A 23,405-nucleotide genomic window follows, 5' to 3' on the forward strand; every position below is an offset into this window, starting at 1 on the left:
TCAAGTAAATATAATAGAAAAGGTCCATTGTTTGCAACTATTGGCCTGCATTGCAATTGAAAATATGAATTTCTCTGTATTTTTTGGTTTGTTTTGGCTTTTTTGATGCCATTTGTTCAAAGGCATTAGCTATAGGTTGTTGATATCATTCCTTCCTCATGTGAAACCCCATGAGTAGAGTTCATCCAATTAGTTTTGACAGAACAATCCTCTATACTTTGGGTTTAACAATGATATCATTAATTTCGTCCCAAAACACAATGATATCATTAATTTCGTCCCAAAACAATTACCCAAAAGCTTAATTATAATTTTTATGTATATAAAGTACAAAAAGAATATGCCGAAATAAACTAGCTTCCATATATCTACTTTTTCCCGAAGAACCTTTGGTGACAGCACAGTGATCAAAATTGTTGTCTATGCAAAATTTTGTTGAATATTTACAATATAAAAGTATTGTATGCATGAAAATCTATAAATGATATGGATTAATTACACGTATATTCTTTTGAGAAAGTTCAAAGAAATTATTATAACGGTTGAGGAGATTTGAGTAATATCAATAGACGATTTTGTATAGTTTTTAGTAGGTTTTGAAGTTAAATTTATATTTTGAAATACTTAAATTTGACTTTATTTGGAATTGAGGATGGAAAAAAACAATGTAAACTTTGAAATGGGAATTGATATGATTATTTGTTTTTTTTAGGTAGCAAAAAAATTTTCCGATTTTGAAAAACATTAATTCAGAATACACATTTTTTTTCTTTTTTTGACACTTATATTTTCTTATGTATCAAATATAAATATTTGTTTTTAAATGTTAGTGGTTTATATGTTGATTTTGAAACGTGTTGATGCAACATCAACCCCTTTTTTTAGAGGGCTTATTCTTGGCACTTTGTATTTTCTAATGTAGTAACTATGGATATATTTTTCTTAATGTTACATTTTTTGAAATTTTAATTTTTTTTATGTCCAATTGTCTTTTAAATGTTGATTACTTAACAAATTTTCTAATGTCTTATTTCTCTCTTTTTTTTTTTAATTTTGATTACTTAAAAAAACAAATATATAAAAAGAAAAACAAACCAAAAAAATGTAAAAATAAAATAAAATTAGGTTAATCATTAACCTAAAAAAAAAAACTATATATAAACTGCACAATGACCCTCTTTAGGTTAATCTTCTACTCTTTATATAAACTGCACAATGACCTTATACATAAAACAAAAAAAAACTATGTAATCATTGCTCAATTCAAAATATGACTCACATCAATGTTCTCCTTTCCTAAGATTCATAGCACTATGCCAAATAAACAACATGAAATTGATAAACATGAAAACTAGGCTAAAATGATAAACTCTTTGATTATCATGTTCTCTTAAGTAATAGTCCATGGACTTACCCAATACCGATTTTGAATATGATGCTATAAAACCTCTTCCTCGAAACAAGATTTGAACACAAATGTCATTATAAGCATAAATTTCTCCAATGGGTACCAATGTAAACCTAATGATTCTACATACTAGATTTCATTATTTACTCGCATAATACTTACCCATATCCACAATAAGAAAACAAGTTCAAAAGCATTCTACAATAACCATAAAGTCATTATTAATATAAGAAATACTCATTCTATTAGATTAAAGAAATAATTTGACAATACAAAACAGATTGGTACCTGAAACAAAGTGAAATGAATAAATGAAAAGACAAGTTGAGGGCGATCGAAGATAGTTACTTATATCATATTTACTTAGATCATAATTACTTATAGGTCTCAAGAAGACAACTAGACAATGTTCCAAGATAGTTACTTATATCATTTATAATTGAGATTAGTTTAATATTTTCACATAGTTACAATCAATGGAACAAAAGAGAGCCACATGTAAGCATGCCACTCTACACACACATAAACACATTCCATCAAACTAGAAATGTTAACGGTAGAAACAAAATCAAACTTTGGCAACATATCGAGAGATTGAGTTGTGAATACTTACTATGTACATCGATAAGAAAAAATGCCATGACAAAAACCCATATACGAGCATTGTAAATAATGAAATAAACAATGTGTATTAGGTATAAAAGTGATGTTTCTAGGGAATGAAAAACAAGAGTGAAAATCCCACATAATCATGTGGAAGACCAACTTGATTCCAATAACCCCATTGAAATCATCATCCATTGACCTCTTGATATATTTATGAAATTCAAATTTGTCCTTGTTTGGCAAATGAGCCCATGTATAGTTCCAACAAAGAAAATTTCCAAGCCCTAATCACATGAATGAAATCAGTTCTTACAAGTTGGAAAGGGATAGTGTGAAGTTATTATTGTCTGAACATAAGAGAAGATCTAGAAGAGAATAAGAGTGGTCATGGTGAAGCTAGCTATGAATCCTTATCCTAGACGATTGGAATACAAGTGAGAAAATCAAGTAAGATGCAAGACATCAAGAAACAACTTTGTTCCTTCAGTGGTGAATCTCCATGTTAGTATGTAATGGTCTTCCGCAAAGTTCCCCGTGGCAGCGAAAAAACAAACGAACATATTTTCTTGCAGAACATTGTAAGATCATTTTTTCTAGATATCAATGGCCTTTGTTGTCTCAGAAAGTCGGCCACTATGATGATAGCACTGAGGTGCCCTTGTAGATGATTATAATCAATCCAATTTGTATTTGCCTTCTTCTTGTAAGAGTTAATACATGAAATTTGTCATCTTTATTCCAATACCTGGTGGCCTTGGCCTAGACTGAAACGAGATTGTTGGTGTCCATGTCCATGTGGTTGTTGTTGGGATTACATTAGTGCTCATATCAAAATCCACTACAAGTAAGTGATTGTATCCCTACCCATTTTTTTTTAGCAAAAAAAATAGAGCTTCCTCATATTAATAGGAGAAGTTACATATTTCCAAATTTGAGGATAAATAGACCATAGAAAAAAACACCTCCAAGAACAAAACCAAAAATATGTTACAAAGCAAATACTAAGTGGCTACACTACATACAACATTCAAAGTAGAGGAACATACATCTAGTAATCAGAACTCAAAATATCCCTCTTCTGAGATGGATCCATCAATAAAAAAATACGGAAAAAATTCTACCAGGAAAAAGGGAAACCCCTCTTTTAGACAAAACATTCGCTTCCATATTCTACTCTCGATAGATATGGAGAAAAAAATTGTTGCAGAAACAAGAATGAAGCAGTGAAATATGATCCGTCCAATGGGATAATAGAGAAGCCTCGAGGTAATTTGGCCCATACAACCACTTAGTGACAGACAACGAATCACCAACCACCTTCAAGGAGTCAATAGCCATCCAGAAAACGCTATGGAGTAACCCCCACAATGACACTACCCCTGCCTAGCAACTTGAACCAACTCCACCATTCAAAAAGAAATGGTAAGTCTTATTGGGGAAAATTTCAATGAATTCCCTACAACCACAATCTCTAGTAGCAGAAGCCCCATCAAAATAGCTTATTAGGAGAAAGGATACCATGTCTTGGGGCTAGACTAAGTGTCATGAAGGTTTGGGGAACCAAGCGTCAATCTCAAGGAAATAACCTACAACCTTGACGTTGATGAAATGATAATCTGAAACCTGGCCCTCAAAAATGAATACATTAAGGGATCTCCATATCCCCCAAAAGACATATAAGGGAATAGCACGAAAGGGCCTATGATAGGAAGTTCAATACGTTAATCAGTCAAAAATGGAAGACCAATCCTAGATAAATCGTATATTTAACAAATTTTCCATGTGAACACAAATGGACTTTCCAAAATAGCATTCAATAAAAAGGTGGAAAGCATCTTCTAGAGCAGAGTGATAGAGATGGCACCAGCCTAGGCCTTGAAATCCCCTTTTCATCATATTCTCCCAAGTCAAAATCCTGTTGTGAAGGGTCATCCATGAGAAGAACTTAATATTTAAAGGCACATCCCATTTCCACATGGGAATAGTCCACAAATCGAAGGGTCCAGAGGTGGAAGAAGCAACAATGTATATATAAAATTCCTTGACAACAATGTTGCCTCCAACTTCGCATCCTCCCCAAACCAGGGCATCAGATCTGTCACTAAAATGAATGTCAACCTCAACCATTTTGAGCATGTATGTCTCCCACTCAGGCTCAAATTCAATACTAAGGCCCAATTCCCATGAATGAGGCCAAGAGAGAGCATCATGTGCCTGAGGAATTGCATTTTTCAGATCTGACAACTAGCTGTAACCTAACCAATGCAGCACTAAGATCATTTGAGGAGAAAGGATGTGCTCCCCACCAATACCCTTGATAGCATCCAATCCAATCATTATTTATCGCCATTACCTACTAGCCATCTCAGGTTACCACATAACCAACATTTAGTGTTCATAAGGCTGCTCCAAATTGTTGATTTTATTTTCCTAGAGGTCGCACCATCAACAACCCATTCCTCCAAGCTCTGATGAAAGAGGTATTTACCCTTCAGAATGTTGCTCCATAAGCTCGAGACATTGAAGACCCTCCAAATATTACGAGAGAGGAGATCCAAGTTAAATAGTTTAGTGTCTCTTATACCCCAACCACCCGAATCGGTAGGACGAGAGAGGGAGGCCAACTTAATGAGGTGGATTTTATTTCCTTGACTGGTTCCAGACCACAAGAATTTAGCAAGAATGGAATTAATTTATGAGTGATCGCTACGGGCAATAGGAATAAATGCATCCAATAAACTGATATTCCTTGAAGGACCACCTTTATCATGATTACCTTGCCACCCAGAGACAACCATTTATGGTCCCAGCAAGATAATTTTTTTTTTATTTTATGGACAAGCCACTCCCAATCAGCAATGCAGTAATTACAGGGCTTAAGCAAACAACCCAAATACAAAAATCTTGCAGATAAAAAGGAGGATTTGATTCCAAAAAGAGTAGTTATCTGCTAACATACCACTGCATCCTTCTCTTCAGAGATGAGGGTTAATTTATCCTTGTTAATAGTAAGTCCTATGGTCAGACTAAAGGTGGCGAAAAATTGAAATAAAGCCTTACATTCCAAATAAATAGAAACATTGAAGCCAAGGACATCATCTATGAAGAAAATATGTGTAATAGTTGAATAAGGAGTGACCGAGCATCCAAAGATGACACCATTTGTTTTAGCAACAGAGATGCTACGACTGAGGGAGTCCATGACCAGAATAAAAAGGAGTGGAGACAGAGCACATCCTTGTCTCAATCCTCTTGAAGGAAAGAAGAAGTCGGTAGGAAGACCATTAATTAAAACTGCCATTGAGACTGAGGATACACATGCCATGATCCACTTTACATGTCAGTGTGGAAATCCAATTATGTGTAGAATTAAACGTAGAAAATCCCAATCCACTCGATCATACGCCCTCAGAAGGTCAATTTCCATTAAGAAAACCTTTTTTTACTTGCTTTGATTGAATGGATGCATTCTTGAGCTATGGTGATGACGTCCTGGATCCTCCTGCCAGGAAGGAAGCCAAATTCCTCTGGACAAATGTATGAGGACAAAATCTTTTTGACTATGTTAGCAATAATTTTATAAATTACCTTGTAAACATAGTGACAAAGAGAGAGATAGACCTAAAATACGATAAATAGAAAGAGTTAGATTTCTTAGGAATTAAATAAATGAATGTGGCATTGAAAACACCTAATATTTGACTAATAATGTAGGACTCTTCAACTAGTTGAAGCAGATCCTGACCCATGATATTGAAAAATGATAGGTACAACTTGATGGGCCACCCATCAAGCCCCAAACTTTTGTCTTTAGCCATCTCCTTCAATGTATAAATGAGCTCCTCTTCTTTGACAAGATATTTCATCAAATTATATCATCATCAATAACAGCTCGAGGATAAAGGTTAGCCAACTCCATCTTGTCATTAAAGTAGTCACCCCCCTGCTCTTTGTATTGACTGTTGAAGAATCTGAATGCCTCATTTTTAATGTCCTTGAGGGAAGTAAGGATATGGCCTTTTGCATCCCTAATTTTCCATATTGTATTAATAGCCTTCTCTTAGAAGTAGCTTGGTGGAAGAATTTTGTATTTTTATCCCTGCCTTTAATCCATGCAACCCTACTTTTGAGCCTCCACTCCTCCTCTTGGGCCATAAGGATGTTGTTTTTTTTATGAATTAGCTCGAACACCAAGTCCTTTTTCAATCCTGAGAATAAATCGACAGAAGAAGGGTCCATAAGAAAGGCTAGCTCATCTTCGATTTTTCTCAACTTTGTCTTTTGTTCCTCTTTGTGCTTTCCAATCCATGCTCAAACTTTAAACTTTAGCCCGTTAATTTGCTTATGAAAGGCTTGCATATTCAATGATTTGGAGTGCCAATCAAAATATTACGATAATTGGTAATCAAATCCCTGAAATTCCGCACTTGAATCCAATGATGATTAAATTTAAAAGGAAGAGGATCTTGTTCCTCCACTCCCCTCCATTGTAGCATAATCGCTTGATGGTATGAGGCCACAGAAAATAAAGAGGTGGATTCCAGGGCATCCATCTAGGTTGACAAGGATGAGTGAACAAAAAAAATGTCTAGTCTTTTAGCAATTCCATCCCCCCCAACTCTGACATTCCTCCATGTGAGGAACATAATAGGAGGAAATAAGTATTGTATGTGCTTTCTAGTTGAGAGGGCCTTGAAATAGCTAGCCAATGGATCCATTCTTACCTTCAAACCCAAACATTCACTATCACCCATAGTAAAGTTGAGGTCACCTACAATTATAATATTTTGCAAATCTAGAATGCCACTCCCCCCAACTTTCTCCCAAAAATCCTTCCTATTTGAGTAAGGGCCATATATGTTCATTATAATGATCCTTTGGCCAAGTCCCTAACAGAAACCAGATAGAATGATTCCAACAACAGACTGATATGCTTTGAATGCAAACTTCTTTGGGTTCCATAGCATAGCTAATCCTCCAGAAAATCCATTGGCACTTGTTGCACAAGAAATCCAGCATGGACATATCCTTAGGAGAATTTCATTTTCCTTGTCCTTGGAAATCATTGTCTCCTATAATAAAATGAGATTAGGGACCTTTGATTGAATGATCCATAAGAGAGATCTATCATATTGGGGCAATCCCAGACCCCTGATGTTGAAGGATATAATCTTCATTAAGAAAATTTAGAACTGGGAGACACCGCTCTAAGGTCCCGTGACATTCTTGACCCCCCACATGAGAAGGCATCCCTCTCTGGGCTAGGATCATATGGGGGAATAAGCACTTCTTCCACAGATTCAGTGAAACGCTCGTTTAGGTTAGCTTCAATAACCCCACAAAGTGCCACCTTCTTATATTTACTCTCCTCCTTCCTCCTTCGGTCCAAATGTTTGAGGTACCAAATTTTCTTCCTAACTTGGAAGAAAGTCCTTTTAAAAGACAGAGGTTCAAGGCTCAAAGAGGAAGCCTCAATAATACGATCTAGGTCAACATCTCTAGAGATAGATGAGGGTTCTGAAACTAATTCAGGCTGATGTTTAATTGGGGATAAGAGGGAAATTTTACCACTTCTTGGCTTTTGAGATGATAACCCTGTAGGATTCCAATCATGGCCATGGGATTTCCCCACATCCGGAGCAGGGGAATGTGAATTTAGGGTGAGGGGATTCTGCTTGAATCCAAATGTCTATTTGGATTGACTAGATTCTGGGATGGAATTTTGGGGGCGAGGGACTTCGGTAAGGAGTTCTAATAGGACTAAATGGCTGGGGTTTGGTGAAAACTAATTTGTTTTAGTGGAGTTCCAATCACTGATAGGGTCATCCCCCTGATGATGAAGAGTACAACTTGCCACTAAATGTCCAATATTTTTGCATCTGTTGCATCTAAATGGGATACCCCAGTAATCCACCTATTGCCTGATGGAGGAGGGACCCCAATATAAATCAATGGCTTGTGGAAGTCCTAAAGAGAGGTTTACTTCTATGTGAATTCAGAATACCTTCTTTTCAAGTAACCAAAGGCATCCTCAATCAAAATAATAAACCTTTATAATCTGACTAATGATCTCTGATATTGTTTTTTCTACCTTAGTTTGAGCAGAAGCCTTGGGAACTTAGACCAAACAATTTTTCTCTTTGGTCTCTCCATGGTTGGATTGAAACCAACCTTCCATTTCTGTAATATAAGGAAACGACGACCCTTCACCCAAGGCATTTCCAATATTTTATTGGCATCCTCCTCTAGTAAGAAATGGAAACAAAACCGTCCATTCACAAGTACACTCACTTTTAGTGTGTATCTCGAGACATAGAACCTGCTCCTCTCGGGCCATTGCTTCATTTGCACCAGGTTGTATGAAGAAAATTCCCACCCAACCGCCAGTACTGATGCATGAGCATCTAGACATAGCCAGCAATGTGATGGTTTGTTCACATGTTGTGGCTAAATGAGTTGAATTTCACTGACCTGAGTGGTCAAAAGTCAGTTTTGGTAGAGAGGGTTGGATCTCTCAAAAATGTTCTTTACTTCATTATTGTAACAATTAGAAAATTTTCTTATTTTAGAATAAGGGATAAGTTGTTAGCATAGGTGTGTAATAGAGCTTAAGAATAAATATTTTATTGTTAGATTGATCAAAATACAGATCGAGTTGTTAGTGCAGTTAGAATAGGATTTGACTCATAAAATAGAAGAAAATGTAATGGAAAGGGATTAGCTGAGATGATTGAGAATTGAGTGAGAGGCGAGAGTTTGAATGATAGGTAGGGTTTATATATTGAGACATAGGTCCAATAAATTGTTGTAATTGAGTGGAGAGGGCCAAGAATCTGTAGCTTCTATTATATTGAATAAATTGATTCAGTGTACATTTGTGTGTTAATCCTCGTGTAGACTCTCGTCTACCTTTGTGTATCTGTGTTCTGAACGTAACCGGGTCTTTTCTCTGTTTTCACACATTAATTATAAATCTCAGTATTTATGCTTTTTTCACTAAATCACATTCATTTAGTGTTAAGGGATAATATTGGGATTAATTGTTAAAACATCTATTAAGTGCTTTATTTAAGTTTGATTTAATGCACGTGGTTGTATTGGAAAAGTGGGTTTTATCAACGAAGGTGGTTATCGGGCAAAGTAAAAGTGGTAAGTGGTAATTCAAGGTGGTCACCCGATTCCATTAACCAAACGACAAGTAACACTCGGGTGGAGAGAGAAGACCACTTTATCAAGCGGGTAATTATCGTGCAAGTGGCTAACCCGATATCGCTATGAGTCATTGGATCAAGTGCACTTTGATCAACGGTGGAGGATCAATAGATTTTTTTGTTGATCATGGTGAGTGATTACCGTTAGATCTAGAGAGAGGAGATCAATGGTATAGAGTGATCACTGAATTGCTTTTTTGGTCGGGGTGAGTGGTGACCAATAGATCTAAATAAAGGAGATCAATGGCGTAGAGTGAAGCGCGTGTTTAAAAGGGTCACTGAGTCTGAAGACCATTGAAGATGCTTATTGAGTAGGTTTGAAGGCAGAAGAGAAAATGTTGAGAAAACAAAATTAGAGGAATAGAGGGAAAAGTTCAGTAAGAGGTAGAGGGACTACCAGACCAAGGGTTCAGAAACATCGGAATGAAGCTGGAAGTTCAAGTAGTAGACCACCACAGAGGGGAGATTTTAATATAGGAAGATTTGCACCCACAGGAAGAGGTCGAGGAAGAGATATTCAATGTTACACATGGGGAGAATGGGGACATGGATCATGGGATTGTCCTCATAATAAAACAACAAGTCAAAGGAATGTGAATGTGGTTGAGGCAAAGGAAGAAAAAACTCAAATTACAGAAAAAGCAGAATCCCCTGAGGTAGGAGAATCCTTGTTGTTCGAAACGGCATTGCTTAAGGCAGAGAAAGAGACTGGAGAACTAGCTCAGAGGAGGAGTTTATTCAAAACTACATGCAAATCCAAAGGTAAATATTGTAAAGTGATAATTGACAGTGGAAGCACTCATAACCTTGTTCCTATAGATATCGTGGACAAGCTAGGATTAGTGAAGATAGTACACCCTACTCCTTACAAAGTGTCATGTTTACAGAAAGGACATCATATTACTGTGATAGAACAACGCAAGGTAGAGATACATATTGGTAGTTATAAAGATGTGATATTGTGTGATGTAATGCCAATGGATGTACGCCATGTATTGTTGGGAATACCTTGGCGGTTTGATCAGAAAGCTATTCATGATGGGAGGAAAAATACTTATACTCTGGAAAAGGATGGAAATAAACATACATTGTTGCCATTGAAGGATGAAGCTGAAAAAGGGGCACTTGGAAATAGTGTTATGCTGATGTGTGGAAAGGAGCTATTGCAAGAAGTTGGAAAAAGGTGAAGAAATGCATTTTGCTATCACAGGGAGACCTAAGGTAATTTCGACTTCCACAAACTTAGATGATTTACCTGAAGAAATCAAAATTCTGCTGAATGCTTTTGCTGATATTATTGTGGATGGGTTTCCAAATGCATTGCCACCAATTAGGAGTATTATTCATCATATTGATCTAATACTAGGAGCAAGTTTGCCAAACAAAGCAGCATATAGATTAACTCCTCAAGAGAATGCAGATGTTGGAAGACAAGTGCAAGAACTGATTAATAAGTGACTAATAAGAGAGAGTCTTAGTCGATGTGTTGTACCAACAATACTCAGTCCAAAGAAAGGAGTTGAATGGCGTATGTGTACGGATTCCAAAGCCATAAATAAGATCACTATGAGGTATAGATTTCCTTTACCACGCATGGATGATTTGATAGATTGTTTGAGGGGGTTAAAGTACTTTACTAAAATAGTTCTGAAGAGTGGATATAATCAAATAAGAATTAGAGAAGGAGATGAATGGAAGACTACATTTAAAACCAACAATGGGTCGTATGAGTGGTTAGTGATGTTTTTTGGACTCACTAATGAACCTAGCACACTCATGAGATTGATGAATGAAGTTTTGAAGGAATATGCAGGCAAGTTTGTCATTATCTATCTTGATGATATTCTAGTCTTTAGTAGAAGTAAAAAAGAACATCTAGAGCATCTTAAATTGTTTTTAAGAACTCTGAAGAAAGAGAAACTACTGATAATTTCATGAAAGAAGAATTAATTTACTTGGGATTTGTAGTTTCTAAAGAAGGGTTGAAAATGGATCCAAAGAGTCCAAGCAATTTGGAACTGGCCTATTCCAAGGAATATATTTGAGGTAAGAAGTTTTCATTGTCTTGAAAGTTTTTATAGAAAAATTATCAGAGGTTTTAGTCAAATTTGTGCACTAATTCTTAAAGAAATCAAGGATACTAATCAACCACTCAAGTGGACAGAAGCAGCAGACAGGAACTTTAAGTTGCTAAAGAGGAAAATCACAAAGAAACCAGTTTTAGCTTTACCTGATATCAAAAAAGTATTTCAAGTTGAAATAGATGCTAGTGGAGATGTAATTGGAGAATTTTTGAGTCAGGAAGATAGGCCAATAACATACTTTAGTGAGAAAATAAATTAAGCTAAGAAGAAGTATCCTTATTATGATAAAGAATTTTATGTTATTATGCAAGCCTTAAAAAAAGGAGACATTATTTGCTACCAAAGGAGTTTAGATTGTATTATGACAATCATGCATTAAAACTCATAAAAAACAAGCAAAATTTGAACCAAAAACATGCCGAGTGGGTAGAGATTTTGCAGATATTTACTTTTCTGATAAAGCACACAAGTGGTAAGTTGAACAAAGTTGCTAATGCTTTAATAAGGATAAATTTCATTGTGTAAGAATTAAAAGTTGGTGTTGTAGGATTTGAAGAAATGGTTGAAATTTATAGAGATGATGCATATTTCAAAGATATTTATACAACAGTACAAAATCCAATAGTTCATAACAAAAGTCAGTGGTTAGATTATCTTATCCAAGGAGGTTTATTTCTTAAAGGCAAAAAGTTGTGCATTCCCAAATGTTCTATGAGGGAAAACATAATAAAGGAGAAACATAGTGGAGGATTATCTGGTCACTTTGGACAAGAAAAAACATTTGCTCACGTAAATTCTATTTACTATTGGCCAAAGATGCATACTGATGTTAAGAGATCTGTTGAGAAGTGCAAGATATGTCAGCATGTTAAAGGGGGAAGTTAGAATACATGATTCTACCAGCCATTTCCAATACTAAACAGACCATGGGATGTAGTTAGCATGGATTTTGTTTTGCGGTTACCTAAAACTCAAATGGGTAATGATTCCATTTATGTTGTGGAAGATAGATTTTCTAGGATGGCACATTTAATTGCATGTAAGAAAACTAGTGATGCAACACATATCAAGCTAACCTATTTTTTCAGAAATTGTAAGATTACATGGATTGCTAGTAAGTATTGTGTCTGATAGAGATACAAAGTTTGTAAGGAATTTCTGGAGAACTCTTTGCAAGAAAATAGGAGCTAACCTGAGTTTCAGTTCAGCATACCATCCTCAAACAGATGGATAGAACGAAGTGGTAAATAGAAGCTTGGGAAACATATTGAGAAGTTTAGTGTATAAAAATCCTAAGCAATGGGATTTAGCACTAGCTCAAGCTGAGTTTTCTTATAATGACACTCCAAACTGAAGTACTGGAATGAGTCCATTTTAGATTTTTTTTGGGATGAATCCAAGAGGTGTGTATGAGCTCAGAAATTGGGGTAAATAGAAGACAAGAAGTGCAAAAGCTGAAGAGTTTGCAAAGTAGATGTAGAGACTACAAGAGGATGTCAAAGGCAGATTGCAGGAATGCTGTGGAAAATACAAACAAAGAGTAGATATGAAAAGAAGAGAGAAATAATTCCAAGTGGGAGATTTAGTGATGGTGTATTTGAGAAAAGAAAGATTTCCTGCTAAGACTTACAATAAACTAAAAATGAAAAAGATAGGACCATGTAGAATTGTAAGAAAGTTTCCAACTAATGCTTATGAAAATGAATTGCCAGAAGGGATTGGAATATCACTTATCTTCAATGTTGTAGATTTGTATCCATACAAAGAGACAATGACAGAGCTACAGGAGGAAAATACAGAACATGAAGTTCAAACCTTGAACTAGGAATAACAAATGCCTAAGACAATTAAGAAAGAGGTGGAAGTTGTTTTGGAGAAGAGTATCCAAAAGAACCAGAGGACAGTTTTATTTTCAATATCTAGTCAAATGGAAAGGACAACCACTGGAGGATGCTAGTTGGTTGACAACAGCAGAGTTGTAGAAGTATGGAGTAAACCCTGAAAGTCTGATGGATGATTCTTTTGTTCCTCGAGTCTGATGCAGGAGCATTTGGACTTAGCCAACAATTTTATGGTTTGTTCACATGTTGTGGCTAAATGAGTTTAATTTCACTGACCTAAGTGGTCAAAAGCCAGTTTTGGTAGAGAGGGTTGGATCTTGCGAAAATGATCTTTACTTCATTATTGTAATAATTAGAAAATTGTCTTATTTTAGACTAAGGGATAAGTTGTTAGCATAGGTGTGTAATAGAGCTTAAGAATAGAGATTTGATTTTTAGATTGGTCAAAATAGAGATCGCGTTGTTAGTGCAACTAGAATAGGATTTGATTCATAAAAGAGAAGAAAATGTAATGGAAAGCGATTAGCTGAGATCACTGAGAATTGAGTGAGAGGTGAAAGTTTGAGTGATAGATAGGGTTTATAGATTGAGGCAGAGGTCAAATAATCGTTGTAATTGACTTGAGAGGGTCAAGACTCTATAACTTCTATTATATTGAATAAATTGATTCAGTGTGCATTTGTGTGTTAATCCTGGTGTAGAATCTCGTTTACCTCTGTGTATCTGCATTCTGAATGTAACTGGGTATTTTCTCTGTTTTCACACTTTAATTATAAATCTCAGTATTTATGTGTTTTTCACTAAATCACGATCATTTAGTGTTAAGGGGTAATCTTGGGATTAAGTGTTAAAACATCTATGAAGTGGTTTATTTAAGTTTGATTTAATGCACATGGTTGTATTGGAAAAGTGGGTTTTATCAGCGAAGGTGGTTATTGGGCGAAGGAAAAGTGGTAAGTGGTAATTCGGGGTGGTCACTCGATTCCATTAACCAAGCGACACATAACACTCGGCTAGAGAGAGAAAACCGCTTTATCGGCGGGTAATCCCCGTGCAAGTGGCTCACCCGATATTGTTATTAGCTATTGGATCAATTGTGCTTTGATCAATGGTGGAGGATCAATGGATTGTTTGGTTGATCGCAGTGAGTGATGACCATTAGATTTGGAGAGAGAAGATCAACAACGTAGAGTGATCACCAAATTGCTTTGTTGATCAGGGTGAGTGGTGACGGTTAGATCTGGATAAAGGAGATCAATGACGTAGAGTGAAGTGCTTGTTTAAAAGGGAAATTCAACGTGGGACCGACGTGTTTAAGGGAAAAGCGGGATCCTCAGTGTAAAGTAAGCCATGTACAGAATGCGCTTGAATGCATCTGGTTGGTTATAAGGTAACTAATAGTATATTTTTAAGACTACCACCTTTTTTTAATCAACCTCTTGCATCAAGTACCTTCTCTTTCATCCTCACCAATTTTTCCCAATAGACATCAACCCCTAGGATATGTTTCTGAATTTCTTCTTGTGCCTTTATCAGCCTCCTGCTCCTAGATTTACCTTTCTAGTTCAGTGTGGTATCTTTCGATGATGGAGAACGAAGATCATCCATCGACAAATCCTTAAATCTATTATTCCTAGCTGCCAACTCCTTCCCTGCTGTAACTGTGATTTCTATAAGAACCTCCTCATTCAGGATATGGTCAAATGTACTCTCTCAGCCATCCGTTAAGAAATAATATATTTAGTTGCCCGATATGAGTAGATAAATATGACCTCAATTCAATACCATACAGTCCACAGATAGCCGATCCCCACCGAAAATCATAGATAGAATACCTAACAATCCCTCACCCAATCTCGATGACGCTTGAAGGAGGAAAGAATCTTAGCCGACCATACCAGTGCTCCAGAAGGAAATATATAGCTTCAAATTTTAGAGACAAACACAATCCTGCATGCAATCATGTATGCCTATATTGCCCACCTCTAGTCTAGCGAATATGCAGCCCCATATAAGGACGATCCACCTATGGAACAATGCGTGACCTAATCAGTTTAATTCTGGTTTCCCTTGGTCTTCATAAGAGAGCAATGGAGAGCACCATATGCGATTATATGAATCACATTTTCCCTTGCGACTACCCTTGGTCACAAGTCACTCACACTGATCATAATGAAACCCATATGTCGCCTATCATTATGATTCATGATCGAACTGCATCGCAATATTCACACCAAAATCATGACCTTCTTCATCTATCGAACTTAAAATGACGTTTTGGTCACATACAAGGGCATCCACCTATGGAATATTGTGTGACGTGATCATCGACACTAGCACTTATGAACATTCGAGGTGTTCAAAAATCAACCATCTCCAATGACCAATCCTCCATTCAAGGAAATCCACGGAAAGTTTTTGAAAACTCAAAGGCTCCACCGACTATCTAGTTAGAAGCTCAGATCCATAGACAACGGGGAATAGAGTTGGAGCTATTGATGAGTGAGACAGGCAATCAAACCACCAATCAGACTCCACCTCAAGATGGGAAAAAGTTCAAATGATAGCTATTGAACATGCTCCTAATATTGGCAAATAAAGGAAAATCACAATTACCTTCGGGCCCACTCAGAATTTGATTCCACCAATCTCCTAATAAATATTTCTCCGTGTTAGCCTCCTGTTGCAACAGGGTATCATTTTTCATGATTGACATTTTCACATGGAAAATATGTCATACTTTGCAAGCTGGAGTGTTCCATATTTCTAGAAGAGACCAAAGAAGAAAGCCATGAAGGGTACTAGTCCAAATGCCATTACTGATTCCAATTTTTGATGAGTTGTTCCAGTTTTGAAGAGTTTTCATTTAAGGGAGGTCCAAACAGTTTAATCTTGGTCTCCCTAGGTTTCAATTTCCTATTTTAGAATATAGAGAATGATACTATCCAAACAGTTTAATCTTGGCAGATCTGTAGATAGGTAGAGAATCAAAGGGACCCAACTGCTTAATCAGGGCCCTGGCAGAAATAAGTGTAGATTTAGATAGGAAATATTCAAAAGAAAAAATTCTAAATCTGGGTTTGCAAGTCTAAGTGCACCCAAACCAAAAAGAAGAAAAAATGTTAGGAGAGTAGGCTGGGTAGGTAGCTGTGTGGCTGCAGAATGATAATTTATGATCAATTTTGTGGTACAAAGTGTTATATTTTTACAGATCATAGTGCAGGCAGTGTTCATGCAAAGGAGCTCAAAGGTGGACATAACTAACTACCCCCTTCTTCTAATTCCCCAAGTCCCTTACTAACTTCCCAAAGAGGTCAAGATCTGCTTGATTCCTTTTAGATTCATCATCATCCATATCAGTTTCCTTGGTGAAGATCTGCTTCACTCAAGGATTTTTATTTCTTTTCAAGGTCTTTTCCCCAAAAATAGCCTAAGGTCCCTGACCTTGGCGCTTGCTGATCACCGTCATATTAACTACTATTAGTATTATATAATTCCTTATCAGTCTTCCCCCTTCCCCAAATAAAACTTCATATATAAAATTCCCCTATGTGAATATCCCCTCCCTGGCAATATAGCCATATTTTTATAAGTCTGGGAAAAAACGGTCCATCCGGGGCTGTTTTTAGCCCATCCGTGTCTTAAAAGGGATTAATCCGACACTTGGTCAGATTAATAACCTCTCCCCTAGCCCTAAACCCTCAAAAATCCCCTTTTCGACCCCTAAACCAATTTTTTGTGCACAAATACATTGACTCGCATGTATTAAACCCATATAACCCCCGTAACCCGCATAAACCATTGTTTAGACCCACCTGCGCGCATATTAAAAAGGGAATATTCTCTGTATATTCTCCGCCCATATCCCCCCTCCGTATTATCTTGGTCGCCAGCCGTCGGATCGTCCGCCCCGCAGATCGATGATGGGCGGGCCATCCCATCTCCAAAACGCTCGAGCTTTAGCGTCCAGGAGATGGGCGGTATTACCGCCGTACCTCTCGGCACGCGAAAGCTCTTGGGATGTGGCAGAGCCCCCTCTGACAAAACCACTCCCCCCCAAAGGTGGTGCGCCTCAAAACCACTTACCGCGTCCTGCCTGGTGACGTCACCGCTTACGTCACCCCCCTGCACAGTCACCGATTACGTCACCCCCTATGCCCAGTCACATGTCGAGTCATCTGCCTACGTGGCCCCTTGCCACGTGTCATGCCATGTCACCATCCGTACATGATGACGTCATGCTGACGTCATCCCGCCACGTCATCATGCTGACGTCATCGCTGATGTCACCCTCTGTACAACGTCACGTCGTGCTGATGTCATCAGCACATTTTTGGCGCGAAAGGGAAAAAATCGCACTTTGGAGCCCCGGAATCAGATTCTGAGGCAGTTTTCGCAAATCACTCATCGCTAGATTTTTTGGGCCTAAATGGGGAATCTTTAGGGAATCTTTTCGTTCTGCGGCCCCCAGCATGGCCTGAAAGGCGCCGAATGACCCATTTTTCTTCGCGAAGCTTGCTGGGAAGACCATAAAACAGTTTTGAAGAAAACAGAAGTCGAACAGCGGCCATTAAATGATGATTTAACACGCAGTACGTCAGTAAGGCATCTGTTTATTGCCGAAGAGTATCAGAGGAAGAAGAGAAGCCAAAGAATATCAGCCGAAGATTTTTAGGAGCTCGAAGCACCTAAACATTGATGAGCCCCCCCCCCTAGAAAGTCAAATCAAGAGGAAAAAGCCCATCCTTGCCCTCAAGTCACAGTTAAAGCTTTAAATGCAGACAGACAACAGAGATGCAGAAACCCATACACATTTATTTCAGAAAAAACTGCAGCAAGCCACCAAGGACAACATCATTTATTCAGTTTTGATACGGCGGCCCTGAGCGCAGCCCGAGATATTTTTTGCATTTATTTCTGGATAGGATTAGGTTAAGTAGTCATTTTTCGTTATGACTTGATTAGGTCAAGATGTAATAAAAGAACTCTGTAGATAGTTTTTCCCTATATATACCTCCCTCTACATTGTTTCAAGGGTTGGTTAATTGAGAATTTTCAGCAGAGACTCGCATTGTATACCTAAGTTTTTTCTATAATCAAAGATTGCTGAAAGCTTAGAGAACAAATTTTTTGATGTTAATGAAAGTTTTTGGAGATATGAAGATGGAGTTCTTGTGCTACAGCCTGAAGCAATAAGTGCATCTCACCTCCGTTTATTGTTTACAACTATCTAAATAGCAGAAAGAAAGAATAGCCTAGAATTAGTTTAAATACTCTCTATGCTCAATTTCTGATATTTCTTTATGTTTTCCTCTGATTGAATTGGTTATGAATATGAATTCCTCCTGGCTCATGTTTACCCCAATTCACCTGTGTTTGCCAATTATCTAGGGATTCTTTACTGCCCCTAGGTAGCGCCCTGTTACCTCCTCTGTTAAGCTGATTGAGAGATTCTTAACTGCCTCTCATCACTTAGCATTTTTCCCATCATTTTAACCTGAAATATTGTTTCATGCTCAACTATCTTGCTCCACTTTCCCTCTCTTGTGACCGAAGAAATGCACCAACAGTCCTCCTCCTCGACTCCACGCCCAATGGTTTGAAACTTCCAGACTATTCCTTGCCTCTCTGTCTGAAAACATCAATTTTCCCACCAAAAACAAAACAAAAACCCTCTGAACTCGAGACCTAGCCTAAAATCCTTTTCAAACAAAGCTAAATCTAAGAGAGAAAGCCCTCTCTGATTGCAGGTTGGCTCGAACCTGCAGTCCAAATTTGGTCTGTGGTTACCTCGGCCGTATCCTTTTCTAGAGCTTAAGGACAACCTGAGTGATAACACTCCAGACCTTTTTATTGGAGGAAAAATGTCATTCCAGTATTAATGGCTATCCTCCATGTGTAGGTCCTACTAGCGAGCGTTCGACCTGAAAAATGCCGACACCCATTGGATGGAGGGATACTGGAAGATCCAAAGAGCCCAGAGCACTTGTATTGCACACACTTTTTCTTTATGGTCCATCTGCTCGAGGCATAGTGGTTAGTAGGGATCAACGACAGTGCCAATACCCAAACCATAAATCCCTCCATCATCAATTCGAAATGAGCTACCCACCACTAACCAAATTAATCAGGTAAAGGAACCATGCATCCAAGTTGAACATATGGTCGATCCCCAGAGATCAAGGTCCAGAAACCATCTGTAATCAAAGATCAGTCATAAACATCCTGCTTTATTACAAAAAATATCGAGAGTATGGCCCACTCGGTCCACCTAATGATACTCCCAACATCATTTAGACTCAAAAAAAGCATAAATCTTGCATCAAACAACACCAAAGGATCCTGGCTGTTATTCAGCTACCTTCACCACCTCGGGCTCTTCTTCGAGAAACTGCTTTATTGTTTTGGTAGATCGCATAAATTTTACATGTATTCCGGTTAATGCTCCAACTCGAAAACAATCCCCCGCGCGATCAAAACAAGATATACCAAACACCTTATCCAGGGAAATCTCGACCCCATACAACATAGAACAACACTCCTTGCTACTATCGCTATCAATGAATAGATAGTGTGTACATCTTATTCTTCTCTACGCATCCCCAACCTCCTTAAATCTCTAATCATGATATGTAGGATCAATATATCACTAAGGACAAGAAACACCAGCATAACACACTCCATTACATAATTCCCTTCCATTCTACCATATCTAAAGACCCACATCATAATGAAAAAGGTAGCCCTCAGTGCTCTGGCGCAAGGATGCCAACCCTCCTTACCAACGGAAGATCCATATCATTCCAGTCAAATGTTCAACAACTACCTGCCAACTTCCCCTACATTTATCCTCTAGAGAATCATTGCAGGGCGCACCAATCACTTGTTTCGAGACCTCATCTTCGACTGAATAAAACCAAACTTTAATATTCAAATGAAATTTTGGAAACCATGGAGAACAGATGGGGGATTTACTCTCTTGCCGAGATTCCGAAAGCCTGGGATAAATCACTATTCGATTGTATCCCTACTCTTTGCTGGTGAGGTTAAGGAAGCCTATACTCTCAGCCGACAGAGCACCCATGGGAGATGTGTAAGGCATCATGATGAAGGTTATTTCATGCCAGCCCGTGTGAGATGAAGGAGGCTAAATGGAGAAAATAAACTTAGTATTGAAGGAGGAGATTGTCTCATTGTTTTTCATCCGCACTAGATTTGAATACAATATGCGACCTAAAATGAAATGCAAGTGATTTGTGAGGGAGAGAACGGATTTGGAGTGAATAATAGAAGCCTCGACCTCCAAGATCAAGCGACTTCTGTTGAATCTGATGAAGGTGCGGGTGGTATGTTGATAATCCACCTCCTCGTGCTGTGCAGGAAAAATAAGTATGACGATCAGGTCGAAGGTTATCAGGATCAGGAAGTCGCTCCATGAAATCATGACTATTGATTCTTTCCCTTGAGCTATATTCCTCATCGGAAAGACTACAAAGGTATTCGAAAATTTGTACGGAGGTGAGGAGCATAGAAGCAACAATGGTAAGGTGCACTTAGCGGATTCCATGATGTCATCTGCAGGGTCAAGTGTCAATTTTTATTTAGATAGAGCCTGACAAATATACGATGTTGAGATTGGTTAGCCTAAACAATGTCTGCCCAACCCAACCCTATAGAGAACACCTCTGATGTAATTATATGAAATTTACTTACTTTTAATAAAACTAAATATAACTATAAGCTATCAATATCTTTCATATCGACACGTTTCAATTCATGTATGAATAATTCTCTATTCCTACTTAAACAATAACCACATTACAAAGCATTTGTCTCATGGACGGCTGTTTAAAATGGCCACACTAAAACGCATCGGCTTCATGCACATTTGTTTAAAATATGGAATGAATAAAAAAGTAACATCTTTTGAAGTTGAGCACACCATTTCACTGAAAAATCTTTCACGCTGACTAAACAGAATTACAACTTTTAATGATTTTCTTTTCATCAGTGGGCGCACCATTTTATTGAAAAACCCTACACACTGCTAAAATGAAAGCATAACTTGTAATGACTTTCTCTTCACAGTGAGCGCACCAGTTCATTGAAAAACACTACACCCTGAGTAAGTCTTTATGGATGTGATAGAATAACGAAAAAGACTTTCATATTTGTCACGGGTGTCTTAAATTGGATGGAGATTTATGCCAACCTTATGCCTTTATTGGGTACTGGCTTAATTCTTTTCAATTTGCAGATAAAATATAACATAACATCACGGCCGCTGTCGCTACCCAAAATTTTGCAGTAAAGCTCGGTGTGCTCATAAGTCAAAAGATGTCGGCGGAAAGCACTCCATTCTAATGAATTGTCCTCCTCATCGAAGTAAAGACGCTCATTCGCAGGAGCTGCCACTTATTTCCTGTAATTAAGACAGCCACTTGGCGATGTGAATAAAGAAATACATAGAAACGCGCATTGAAGTTAATTTTTGACTTTGTACACCCACATGATACATGCCTCTTCAGTCATGTCTTCGTGACAAGAAGCACATTCTATATAGACACGTGTAATTACTTTATGCTGAAAGAAGCACTCAAATATATTTTAAAAAATATTGCGTTAGAAATATATATTTTTTAAATATTAATTAGAAAATAATATTGGTTATATATATGTGTGTTTAGTTTTAATTAAAAATATTATAAAATATCAATAATTTACCGTGGATGTTATTAACTTGTAAATATGCTTTATTACAATATTATGGGCTAATATTATGGCTTATCAATACCACATGCTTAAAAAACATAACTTATTTCACAACCAACATATTTTATAACAATATGAAAATATTTTTAACCATGGATATTCACCCCACTTTACCTTGGATATTATTAGCTTGTAAATAGGCTTTGTTACAATACCAAGGGTTATCAATACCACATGCTCAAAAATCATAACGTATGTCACAATCAAAATATTATATAACAATATGACAAGATTCTTAATGATATATATTGACTCCCACTTTGTCATGGCTATTATGAACTTGTGAATAGGCTTTGTTAGAATGCCATGGGCCAATACCATGGCTTATCAATACCACACGCCTAAAACTCATAATTTATTTCACAATCAAAATATTTTATAACAATATGATAAGATTCTTAACCATGGATATTATTAACATGTAAATAGGTTTTGTTACAATACCATGGATTTTCAATACCACATGCCCAAAAACCATAACTTATTTCACAATAAAATTATTTTATTTTAATTGAATCTAAAAGGAAAAAGGTTATAATTACTTTTAAGATATATGTAAACCTTGTCTCTTCACGACTACTAAAAATATTACCATAGAAATTAAATTAGTGTCTTAATAAAGTAAAAAATGAGAATACTTTTATATATAAAGATGTGAAATTTATATAATATAAATAACATTATTAAGAACCAATATAGATCCATCTTAACTAAGGATCTAAGCAATGAGAGCAAGAAAAGTGACTAACGATAATAGAGGAAAGAGAGTGCATGATTTTTTTAAGTTTTTCACTATGGTATTTTAGTTGACATGATTGATCCCAAATATAGGTTCAATATTTTACAACCAATTTTTTTTTTTTTTAATTTATATACTTTCTTAAACACAATAAAATGGGATCAAATTTAAGAGAGAGGGGGAATGGGGGGTGAGAGAGAGAGAAGTAGTGGCAAGGGAAAAATGGAGAGAGTGAGCGAGAGAGGAGAGGAGGGAAGACAAAGAAGAGGAGATGAGAGAGATAGGGAGAGAAGGGGAGGAGAGAGAGGGAGACACAAAGATGAAGGGGAGAGAGAGAAAGGGAGACACAAAGACAAAGGGGAGAGAGAGAGAAAGGGAGACACAAATATGGAAGGGAGAGAGGAGAGAGGGAGGGAAATTGTGACAGAGTTGGGGAGAGAGAGAGAGAGAGAGAGAGAGAGAGAGAGACAGGGAGGTGGGAGAGAAAGGGAGAGAGGACCCAAGAGAAAGAAGTAGAGGGAGTTGGAGTTGGAGGGGGAGAGAGAGGGAGTGACAAGGGAGAAATGGAGAGAGAGTGAGAGAGGAGAGCAGTAGAGGAGAGAGAGAGAGAGAGAGAGACAAAGAGGGAGGGAGAGAAATATAGATAAATATGGAGAGAGAATGTGTATTTTTGGGGAGTGAAGTGGAGAGGGGGAATAATAAAGAGACACATAGATACAAATATACATATTATATAATATTTTA

Source organism: Pinus tabuliformis, chromosome 9, assembly GCF_031772625.1.
Source record: "Pinus tabuliformis cultivar Carrire ecotype Pingquan chromosome 9, CPIR1, whole genome shotgun sequence".
Lineage (NCBI taxonomy): Eukaryota > Viridiplantae > Streptophyta > Pinopsida > Pinales > Pinaceae > Pinus > Pinus tabuliformis.